Raw genomic sequence first — 11,601 nt, 5'->3', positions numbered from 1 at the left:
TCTCACTGCCGCACACAGGAAAGCAAGCAGCTCTTTCAAAGCTTCTTAAGAGGATTTGGATGGCTCTTTTCCCTTAATTCCAGAAAGTAGAAGTGTTTCGGGGTGGTTATGCAATGACCCCAAAGCTGACACAAGTGAAGGAAGAAACAGCACAAAGGCAGCCACGAAGGGGAGTTTCTCCCAGACTTGAGATAGTCTGGCTTCCTACTGCCCCAGGATCAATACAGGGATTTTGGCTTTTGATTACTGACAGTGTTAAACAGCTTGATGCATGCTACTGGAAAATATAGCAAACACTGGGCAAGGATGATAATACATGCATGAAGCAAAAGGCAGAGCTTGCATCATATCTCAGCCTGTTAACTCACATTTGCCTCATGGATTTCCTTGCCTGCTGTTGTTAAAATAATCCCCAAATTACAATTGAGCAGATCTACTAAGAAATACAGGCAGAATATCAGCTTACACTGCAAGAGGTTCCTGTGCAAATAGAAAATGCCGGCGTCTTGGAAACTGGAAATTCCTATCTCCCAGCCTGCAACTCCATCCTGACAGTCATGTGTTTCCAGCCCATCAGGGCTAATAGGCTCTACAAAACCCAAGGACTGATTATACTCAGAGCACAACACAGCCCTGACTATTATGTAGCAACTTAGCCGGTATATAATTACTTTTGAGGAAAATGCATTGCAGAACAACATCACTTCTCAAAGATTTAAGTTATTAAGGAAGATTAAGGAATTTCACTCTGGAAAAGAGACTTCACTGTGACCTAATTGAAGTTTTTAACATTCTCAAGGGAACTAATAAAAATTGGTTCATGCAAATTCTCCATACTTTCAAAGAACATGAACACAAGAGGACATTATCTTAAAAAAAAAAAAAAATAGGAAATTGAGATCAAAAAGAATTTAGAACAAAAAAAAAGGGAAAAAAAGAAAAAAAGAAAAAGGCCAACAACAACAAAACCCCAAATCCAACAAAATAAGAAACATTACCCAAAACAGAATAATTTAAATTAGAGGGGACTATTCTACCAGGTCATTTAATCCATCCCCTCCTCCTCATGAATCACAGAAAGATTGATTTCCTTATCCTTAAATAATCCCTAATAGATGGGTGTCTAGGTGAGCCAGTGATGACTATTCCACAACCTCTCTTGGCAGCCTGTACTTTCAGAAGAATAAACATATTGAATAAATTATTAAAAAAGGCCACTGTGGGCAAGGAGAATCAATGAAATCAAGGGAAAAGTTGTTAATATAGAGTGGGGGATGAAAGATGATAGGGTGTAAAAATAAGCTCATTAGATGAATGAGAGACAAAAATGGCAGAAAGAAACAGAATCTTGTGGTATATTCCTTTATTCTTGAAGTACTGTTTTCACTCAGTATTTAAAGAAGTTGCACAGAACACCTACACATTTGTCCAAGCACGAAGCAATTTCAGGAATGATCACATGAAAACTGCAGCCAGTATGCTGTCAGCCTCTAACAAAGGAAAATGAACAAAAGAAATGCCCAGCAGTACAAAGAGGAACAACTTTCTTGCAAACTGAAACCAACACATTTGCAAAAGACAATTTCAGGTAGATTCATAAAGAACTTACATTCAGGGTAGCATACAGGGGAATAAGGCACACGAACCAAGTACTGACATATGAAAGATAGATTTTCAAGGACATGAGGTATAAATACATAAAGCCCCTCACCCTGCAAGCAGGCATATATTTAACTTCACACATAAAAGCAGCCCTGGTCAGCTCAAGGGGATTAATAAACTCCACAAAGTGTTTGCCAGATGAAATCCCCAGACAGTGCACAGCTGCTCCCTCTGTGGCCACTACCCACCAGTTAATCTTGCCAGCGTCTTTGATGCAAGAGGGTCAACAGAAAACCAAGTGTTTTCCCCAAAACTGTCACCTAAATACATCCTGCCAAAGCACATTTATGATTTCACACTTTAGTTGGGGCTGCAGGAGAATTAGACGGGTGCTGCTACCATCCCTTGCTGCTGGGGAGGACCTGGGCAAGGGCAGTGGAGACCCAGTGCCTGTGAATCATGAACGGACTGTCTCATCAGGAGAAAAACTCATCCTACTTTTTCATGGCTTTTCCAATACCAACTTGATGTGAAATTATGCAGGAGAGACCCTTGCAGGACAGCAGGAACACTTCAGAGGTTGCAGAGAGGGGTTGTTAGAGCCTCTTGAGTTGCTCATACACGTTGCAAGTGGCACTGTATGCTCCACCAGATCTCTGTGTGTAATTCAGATTATTCACATAAACTTTTACACTGGGATGTCACCAGCTGATGCACTTTCACCAAAATGCCTGGACACTATTTGTTTTCTAGAATGGGGTCAAAACTCACAGCTCCTCCTCACTTCCCTTTCCTCGAAGTGCCCGTGGTGGGTTATTATTAGATGTATGTGAGTCTCCAGAGAGGAAAGAGAAGGATGTGGCTCGATTGCTTTTGTTTGGATGGATTGACTAACTGCTCGTGGTTGCATTTGACATTTGGATTATTTCCCTTCATGCATTTTTGGGGGTTTGGATTTCGAGTGGGATCAGAGCACTTCTGGTAGATATTTAATAGAAACCGAAAAAACACAACAAATATGAAAGTAGGAAAAAAAGTCTTCACTGCCTACGAAGTTCTAGATAAGCATGCTGTGATTAAAGAGGGACAGATGTAACTACCAAACATTTAATTATTTTTGATTTTTAGATCCCTTCCAGATACTCATATGCAAAGTCTGCAGTACGTGTTCACTCACTTGTATTCCTGAAAATCCGGATCACTCTAATTCTTACTGTCGCTCTCTCTCTTCCTAACAAGAATGTTTATTTTTCATTAGCCTTACTTCTACATCTTTACTATTTATCATGCTCTTATTCATAGTGCCTGGTCGTATTCTCTTTATGGACTGTCCATGCAAGGCATTTAAGTGACCTGCAAGCTGTAATTATAACTGTATAAGCATCTTTTGCCACTTTTTTGTCACTACACACATTATTGATTCACACAGGATTGTACCTGCTTTATTTTTAAATGTAGCAAAATTTTCCTTGCTAGGAACAACTCTGATTTAGGAAGTCTTTTGCTAAGTTTAGCCAGTATTTTCTCAGGCTTTAGCTGTGGTGCAGCCCTTGCTGAGATTATTTTATGTCTATGTAATGGATGCAGACCAACTTTTTTGTTTCTGACAGGTAAAACTATACTTCCCTAGGCATTGAGTGCATTCAGTCTCATGCAGTTTTATATATTTGCTAACTCCTTTGTTTTTGGGATGTGAACTCTTGTTCTGCCTTGAAATATATTTTGCACTGTACTTAGACTGGTTACCAAAATCCAAATGACCTCATTTTAGTTTAGGACACATTGTGGGAAAAAGATGACAATTAAGACATAAAAATTTTGGGTTTGTGCATTTATGTTTTCTTTTACTCCTAAGGAATATTTAAGTAAAATTGAATGTAACTTGACTTGAGGTTTGTTTAAGCTCAACAGTCATTGGTTTATTGAAGTTACTTTCAGAGAATTTTTATCTTAAAAATCTTTGGCATTAAACCAGAAAGCATTCTAGCTTTCTTCTCCTTTGTCTCTAAGCTTATGACTTGCTTGTGCAATTGTTGCATGAAAGCAATTCTACATTTTTTTCTCTTATAGGAAAACAGATGGAGAAGAATTTATCTGCAGTTGGGATTTGCTGCTTATAATTTATTTCACAGGATCAAGCAAAAGATAACTGTGAGCTCACACTAGTCAAGCTTCCAGGACGCCGTCACTTCCAAATTATATATATATATTGAGATTATAGTTATGGAGAGACACGGGTAGAAGACCATTGAAACATTTTTCAGATTTCCATGAGGTCTTAACATTTCTCTGCAGTTATACAGCACATTCCTAGTGCTCCCTCTTGGCTGGGTGGCTCCCATTAATAGAAATATATTTCATATTCTGTTTCCCAGCTTTCTGAAGCACTTGGTACAGAAGAAACTGTCTACACACCTTTAGGAGCTGCTCCCTTCTCCACAGCCTGCACAAAGTCATGTCACTCCACCATATGCTCAGATTCTGCAAACAGGATGGAAATCATTCTGACATGAGCTTATTACAGAGCCCCATTCCTCAGTGGAAATTTTTCTGGTATGTCCTATTGTTTTAGCATTACATTTTATTATTTTTTCGTTAATACAGTAGGAAAATCACATTGCTTCCAGGACACGTTGATGCTAGTCAGGACGCTCTGGAGGCTAACAATGAGTCAGGACTCTGGACTGAGACCAAGCTTTTCTTCCATTGAGCTCTGCTCTTTTTTCTTCCTCCTTAAGGAACTGGCTTTTATTGGCCTCTTTAGCTTTGGATTAACTTACATCATACATTTCATCGTATATATATTCCAGTAAAAGAATACGCACAGTACCATGCAAATTAACCTCCTAATCAAAAGGTTGAATGACTTATACAGAGCAGCTTGGAGAAGAGGCTCCACATGTCAACACAATGGTTCACATCACGAGCCTCAGGAGACAGGCACCTACAGTGCACCCAGGGAGTGATAAAGCCAAACTACCTTGAGTCAAAATGTTGAAAGAATTGTGACAGAAAATTGTGCAGAGAGCAGTCCCTCCTTCCCAGTGGGCTCTGACACATCAAGTGCAGCACCAAGTTTGGGGGAAGGTCTAAAGGGAGAGAAGGGAAGGAAATAAAATTGGTTTTCTGTCAATGGCACAAAGAGACATAGAGGTAAAACTCCTTTTATTTTCCTAAGCACCTTTAGAAACCTCCCTGGGAAAGGTGTAGGGGCGTAGCCATAAGCAGGCACTGGGCTGCTGAGAGCAGCAGCTGCTGGTGAGCATTGCCTGGGATCCTGGAGTCTGGGCATCCATGTGCTCCTCTGCTCTCAGGCTGGGAAACTCTCCTACACAAACAGGGTCTGCATTATGGCCAAGGTGGAAAATGAAATAGTGCCAGCACATGCTTTATGGCAGGTAAAAGCCTCCCAACACCACTTCAGTGCCAACAGTGCTGTGATAATTCCTTTCTCCTCCACACCTTCAATTGTTTCACTTCTCAGCAACATATTTTAGCTATATGGCTCCATTAGCTTTTTTCTTTTTTCCCTTTTTTTTCCTTCTGCTTCTAAGCACAGGGTCATTGACTGCCTTAATCAAATCTCATACCATAATGAAAAGTAAAAGGCATAATGTAGCATTTAACAGACCGATGATCCCCTGTGCTGACTGGCATATGATATTTCTAAAAGAATGAACCTTCAGTGAGGCCTGAATGGTTCAACTCAGGAAGAAAGAGAGGCCAAATCGTCTTTCTAATCACAAACCTTTGCCCCATGGGGTCTGAATTCTAGCTTTAAGGACCACATCAGAAGATTTATGAAATTTGCTGCTTTGTTCCCATTTTCAGGAACCACTCCAAGTCACACTGAATTCAATGGGAGTCCTTTCATTGACACGATCAGGGTTTGGAGCAGGTCCATAGAGAATGTCAGTTTTCTATGATAAAAAGAGAACTGCTCTGAAAACTATCTGCATTTCCACTGATGCTCATGTAGAGTGGAAAGTGTTTCTTTTTGGATGAGTGATCATCCTGCACAGTCTGTAGAAACACTAAGCAGATGCAGCACGTGCTCAGTTCTTCATCCCAGCTCCTCAAAGTGAGGCAGTACAACACCACAGACACAGCTTTAAGAGCACTTTAAGATAAACTTTAAGATAAACTGAAGTTCTCAGCTTCTCAGCTAGACTCTCACAATGCTGAACTCAAAGGGACCAAAGTGAAGGCAGCTTTCACTTGGTCAAAACACCACTCTTTATAAAAAGAAAACTGAAAAATTCGTTACAAATTACTGCCATGTTTGCCTGGGTTTTTATATTCTTTTGTGGCCCAAATACAGGTATAAAAACCGTTGTGTTAGTGTGTGTCAGTTTTCTAGGCATGAAAATCAGATCTGTGTAATGCTCTAAACCTCTGCATCCCAGGGCCTCAGAAACACCTCAGATGTGATACCTGAGACACAAGGAGCGAAATGGACATGTTTTTATTGTGTCTTATAACCACCCCTTCAAAGTGAGCTCTTTGTCATAATTGCCAACACCTTCATTCACTAAATTACAAAAAGTCACCTGTTTCCTACTGGGCCTTTTGGTAATGGGAATGCAACTAACATTGCTACAGCTGGGCAGTAGTTTCTCTCAGAACCTCAAACACTGAAGAGGTCATCCCCTTTGCCAGAGGAATCCTTCAGTTATAGCCCAGAAATATTTTGTCCTTAGAAGAGGAACCTGAAGTTGGCCAGAAATGAAGCCAGTTGAATTCCTGGTGCTTTTACCAACGTAATAAAGAACAGAAGGAGGATGCAGGAGCATCGTGTTACAGCAGCAGTAGCAGCTGGGTTCGTCTCATTCTCCAGTGAGCAGCAAGAGATTCCATCTTCTCATTTCAGTGGGGTTTGCGAGTCCAAGACACCCTGTTTTTTCACTACACTGATAAAAAAGGATGTCATTAGAAAGAATGTAACTGATACATATGGAGGAGAAGAAAGCAAGTTGTCCGTGGGAACACGGTGTTATCTCCTTCACTCCCAGCTATTGCATGCAATCAGTATTTATTTACTTGCAAGTGGAAGGTGTGCCATTTCAAATAGCTTCCCTCTGATGGATGCAGGCCCCTACTGGATCATGCTATTTAACTCTCTCTTTGGGGCTGTTTGTCTTTGGTTTTCAACTGTCTTATCATGATATATGTGTGCTGTGCATACCATGGCATGTCAGGCTAGATCAGACTACAACTTGTCACACAGAGCAACAAATTAAGTCAGTATGAGTGAGCTGCAGATACATATCGCCTGGCATTGGGAAGTTCATAAAACTTAGTTTGGTGGAAAATATTTTGGTGTGTAGCAAGCATCCTTTGGATCATGTTTCCTTCTCTCTTGGATGGCTGGAATTCTTTTTCGTGTGTACAGTTTGAAACTTAAAAGGCAATTATGCTATTTAGAGGTATATGTTTAAATTTATGTCTTTGTTGTTCCTGCTGTTCCCTGAACAGATTAATTGTTAAAGTAGTCATTGCAAAATTATTTCAATTCATTTTTATTTTATCGCTTATTTTGCATTATTATGAGGAGCTATTATAAGAGGATGGGAAAACTCTTGGCAACTAGGGGAAGTTATCTGTGTATTTATTTAAAGGAAGTTATGCTCATAAGAGGCAGAAGAACGTTTTAAACTAATATAAGAATCACTGAAAAATGTAGCCCTGATCTCAGTTTCAAATCCACCCAGGCATTTCTTCCAGCTTACACACTTCCCCAATTTGGGTCATAAGCACTGAAGGCTGTGAAAGAAAATAATTCCCTTTCAGCCCCCATCCTTCCTTCTTAACCCAGACGTGTTGCAGAGAGGTCTGCAAACCTGGAGAAGAAGGGTCCTGAACTCAGAGCACCAAAGGGCCAGCCAGGAATCCGAGGCTCCCCGCCGGGCTCTGCCCATCACCTGGATTGACTTCCCAAAAGTTTGTTTGGGCATTGATTCAGGGAGACTCAAAGCCACGTGGCTGACTCCCAGCACAGGTAGTTTCACAGGAGTCAAGTGAAAACAATAGAGCAGTTAAACTGCTGGAGCAGGAGCTGTACAGACGTGTTCCCTTCGGCCTGGTGGCTGAACGGCAGACTGGAAAAATGATCCAGGTGAGGTTCAACCTCAAACACACAATGTGTTGGTGGAACAAACATAAAAGCCCCCCCAAAGTTTCATTTTGGGTCAGCCCAGATTGCATTGCTTGATCTAGAATGGAAGTTTTCATACTGTTTTTTAATCAAAATTTAAACAACAAACATTCTAGCTGAGCAAACCCTCCCTTTCAAACCATCAAAATGAAACTTTGAGCAGTGACAATTCACTCCCTGACTGAGAAGTCTAACATTCAGTTGACCATATTATTTTAAAAATAATAATGAAGAAAAACAGTTAATTTTGAAAATTAAGTGGTATAAGAAAGGTGAAAATTATATAGTTTATTTTGAAAATACTGAAATGAAACATTTGCCCTGAGAAAAGTATTTTCCCTGATTTTCTTTCTGACAAAACTCTGCATTACGTTCAACCAGAATTTGTGAATAGTTTTCCACTTCAAATTGCACTTCTGGCAAACACCGTCTATCCTGGAAATATTCCACCAGCTCTGTTGAAACTGGCACATGCTCACATACTTTACTGGATAAGAGATTTCATCCTGTAAAATGGGGATAAGAATAAAACCTCCCCACTGATGAAGAAAAATCTATAGGTTGAGCTGTTAATGCCAGTAAGATATACATGTCGAAGGCAGACAGCAAAGTTTTTGGCTTCCTGGGGTGTAACACTTCACAGGGAAAGGAATCCTCTTCTTTGTCTTAATGGGAACTAGATTAGGTCTTCAGAACCTTAACTAGTTAGATGAATAAAAAGCTAAAAGACAACACAAGCTTAAGTGCTTTAAAATGATGATCTAGAAGGCCTGTAATTTGCAGTATTACAGTGGAGCTGCTCAGCTTAGTTTGAAGTGATAAATGGGCACAGGCATCCCACAGAGCTGTGGCAGCGAGGCACAGAGGGGTTCCCACTGCAGCCGCCACACAGAGATTGCATCTGTGTCCCACAGAAAACCACCAGGACAACAATCCTGGCTGCAGGAGGCTGAGTGCTGCCCCTGTGCAGGTGCCACCTACCACTGTCTCACTCATCCTTCTCTCTTTCTGACCAGGAGGGAATTTTCCTCTGGAAGCCAGCGTTCAGAACGTTTTGTGTGGAGTTTTCCCAGTTCATTCTATGTGACATGTTCGAGACGGGGCTTTGCTGCAGCCTAGTAGCCGATGGCGGTGGGCAGGGGAGATGAGGCTTCACTGGAATGTGGAGCGAACACACACGAAAAGAAAATGGATAAAACATTAAAATGACAGCTTGCTGAGGTGGCTTGTTGTCACAGTGGCTTTAGCATGATCATAAAGTGATGTGCAGTACTTGACACAGCTTGCTCCTATGTGGTGAAGGAAAATTGATGCTTAGTTTGCCCCACCAGACTGGGATTTGCTAAATGCACAAAGTTTCCCACCTTGGTCACAACAGGTGTGCCAACAAAATTGCAAGTGTGCAAAGAGGTGTGTCTGGGCAGGAATCAAACACCTGATCAGACTCTGTCAGATGGATTCAGAGGTTTGATCAATGAGCCATGCTCTGCAGCTCAAGCCCACTGTTAATTTTAAAATGCTCTTGCACCCCATGCAGTGTGACAGCAGAGATGCAGAAACCAATGTCAGAGTTAATAAAAGAAAAGTCAGAGCCAAAGGAAGTGTAAGTGTTTTGGGCAAAATTCTGGCATCAGTGAAATCAACGGCAATGCTCCCACTCCCTTCCGCAGTGCTGGATTTCACCCTTTGCCTACAGAAAACCAGCGGATACACAGTAATAGGAATATCCATTACACTGGGTTTTATTTTGCAAAAGTGTTGGGCTTAAATTCTGAAAATAATTTCGACTGAGCTTTTGTTTAGCTCACCAAGGTCAATTAACGTAATTCCAGAACTTCTGGATGAAGTTTTGTATAGATCATTTTCTCTAATGCATTCATCTGTCATGAAATACTCATATCTTCTATTTTCACTTAATTCCCTTTGAAGTTACCTGTATGCCTAAAGTTAAGCCTCTTTTTAAAATCTTTACAGAATCAGGGACATAGTTTCTGTAATTCTCCATTCAGCTGCTGTGGTAAGAGCAATAAAAAAGGGCTGTGATATATGTAAAATTACATGCTGTGCTCTTCCTCTGAGCTGCTGCATTTCTATAGCTGTACAAAAAAATCCTGTCTGCAGGGAATCTTGTTGCGGTTAAAAATCTATATTTTCGTTTTCTACATTTGTTCTACAAAACCGAACTAACAGGCAAAACAAACATACATGGTAACACGCGTAGAAACATTCAGAAACATTCAGGAACAGCAATCATACTGGGGAGGATGTTGGAAAAAATAAGCACTTGTTTTAACCAATACAGAAAGATTTTTTTAAAGTCTAAAAAATGAAAAGTACTACTTGCTAATTACCACAGGGTGTGCAAATATAAGAGGGGATTTTTCATGAGCTTTGAGAAGGTGTACAAGAAATGCTGTGTTATTTAATTCACAAATAGCATGAAATACTAAATTTACATTCCTATTGCTTCCAAGAAGATTATTTTATAATCTACAGAAATAATAAATACCCATAATTATAATAAAACCTGCTTGCGTAACATGCTCTATTTTAAAGGAAAAAGATAACTTATCCTAGCTGCTGCCAAGTATTGAAGTCATCCCTGTTTCTAGCATTCCCTCAAAGCTCCAGGACTTCAGCTGGGAAAGCTCTTGGAGCAGTGCAGGCGTGGACATGCGTACCCAGCCCAGCCTCCCCACGGGAGAGAGACCATCCCCACTGTCTGCAGCTGCAACTGTAGATGAGGAGGGCAAAAAAAGTGATTTAAGTGACAGATGCCAACTTCCCAGTCTTTCATCTCCTATGGACAACAGGGAAAATTAATCCTCTACGTTTTACAACTTCCAGCAAGAACTTGCCCAGCTTTTCCCATGATTTATAGGTGTCCTGGTGTGTTGAGGACTTCCTGTTCAGCCACATGGCATTTAACACAACCTCGGTGCAAAACTGCACCTTTTGCTTATATTGTAGTTACGCAGCAAAAAACCCCCGAATTCCCAGTTTTTCACCCAAAAGCAAGGCTTCGTGCACATGCTGAGCCAGGAAGGCGTGTTAGCCCTGTCCAGCAGTAGCATGTGGTGGCCTGGCTCCCCTCTCTGTGTGGAGCAGCCAGGACAGTCACCGCCTCCCATGCTTTTACCAAACCTCTCACCTTCTGCCCCTTAAATCGATGCTTTTGAGCACCAGCTCGGAATGGCCTCATCCTGTGCCTTGCAGGACTGGTGAGGCCTCTTGTAAGTCCATAACAGGGGCTCTGCTTTTCTAGCTGGGGTTAACTTACAGCAGCGGTTTCAGAGTGAATCTTTTCCATCACTGCTGTCCTTTCTTCAGTCTGTGTTTTTGAAACCCAGCACTTTATTCTGCTCTTCCAGAAATACCTAAAACAGCAGAGCCAAGAGAGCCCTTTCCAACCGGGCGCTGAAGGAGTTAACAGTGCCCTTTCATGCAAAACCACAAACAACTGGGGGAAAGAGAGAGGGGGAAAAAAAAGAAAAGAAAAAGAAAAAAAAGAGTTTTTAACTGAGAAATGGAAAGGATCCAAGTTCTAACCAAGAGTAAAAGCACAGAGAGAGTATGAAACACACAAATCATCCTGGGCTGTGGGAGGGGAGGGAGGGAGCGCAGAACGAGTCCGACCAGAGCCCAGCGCTGAGCCCCATCCATCCCAGCGGGAGCCGGGTACGGGCTGGTGCTCCCCAGCTCCCCTCTGCTCAGCTCCTGGCAAGAGCTGGGGAGGGTTTGCTTGCATAAACTCGGCACTTTTTTGGCTTCTTCTCTTTTTTTCTTTTTCCTTTTTTTTTTCCCCTTGAATTATTATTATTAGCGGGGGGGGGGAAAAAAACCTT

At 41.4% G+C, this 11,601-nt stretch overlaps 1 long non-coding RNA gene across 1 annotated transcript in view; it reads right to left on the bottom strand.

The window, feature by feature from the left end:
• Positions 1 to 1,346: 1,346 nt before the first annotated feature.
• LOC108448352 overlaps positions 1,347 to 11,601 on the bottom strand; it is a 70,090-nt gene continuing 59,835 nt past the window's right edge. Inside the window, exon 5 of the long non-coding RNA XR_001864245.1 lies at positions 1,347 to 8,911. This is a non-coding gene — a long non-coding RNA (uncharacterized LOC108448352). The remainder of the gene's footprint in view (positions 8,912 to 11,601) is intronic.

Source organism: Corvus brachyrhynchos, unplaced genomic scaffold, assembly GCF_000691975.1.
Source record: "Corvus brachyrhynchos isolate BGI_N302 unplaced genomic scaffold, ASM69197v1 scaffold26, whole genome shotgun sequence".
Taxonomy (NCBI): Eukaryota; Metazoa; Chordata; class Aves; order Passeriformes; family Corvidae; genus Corvus; species Corvus brachyrhynchos.
This window is presented reverse-complemented; position numbering and strand designations above follow the sequence as displayed.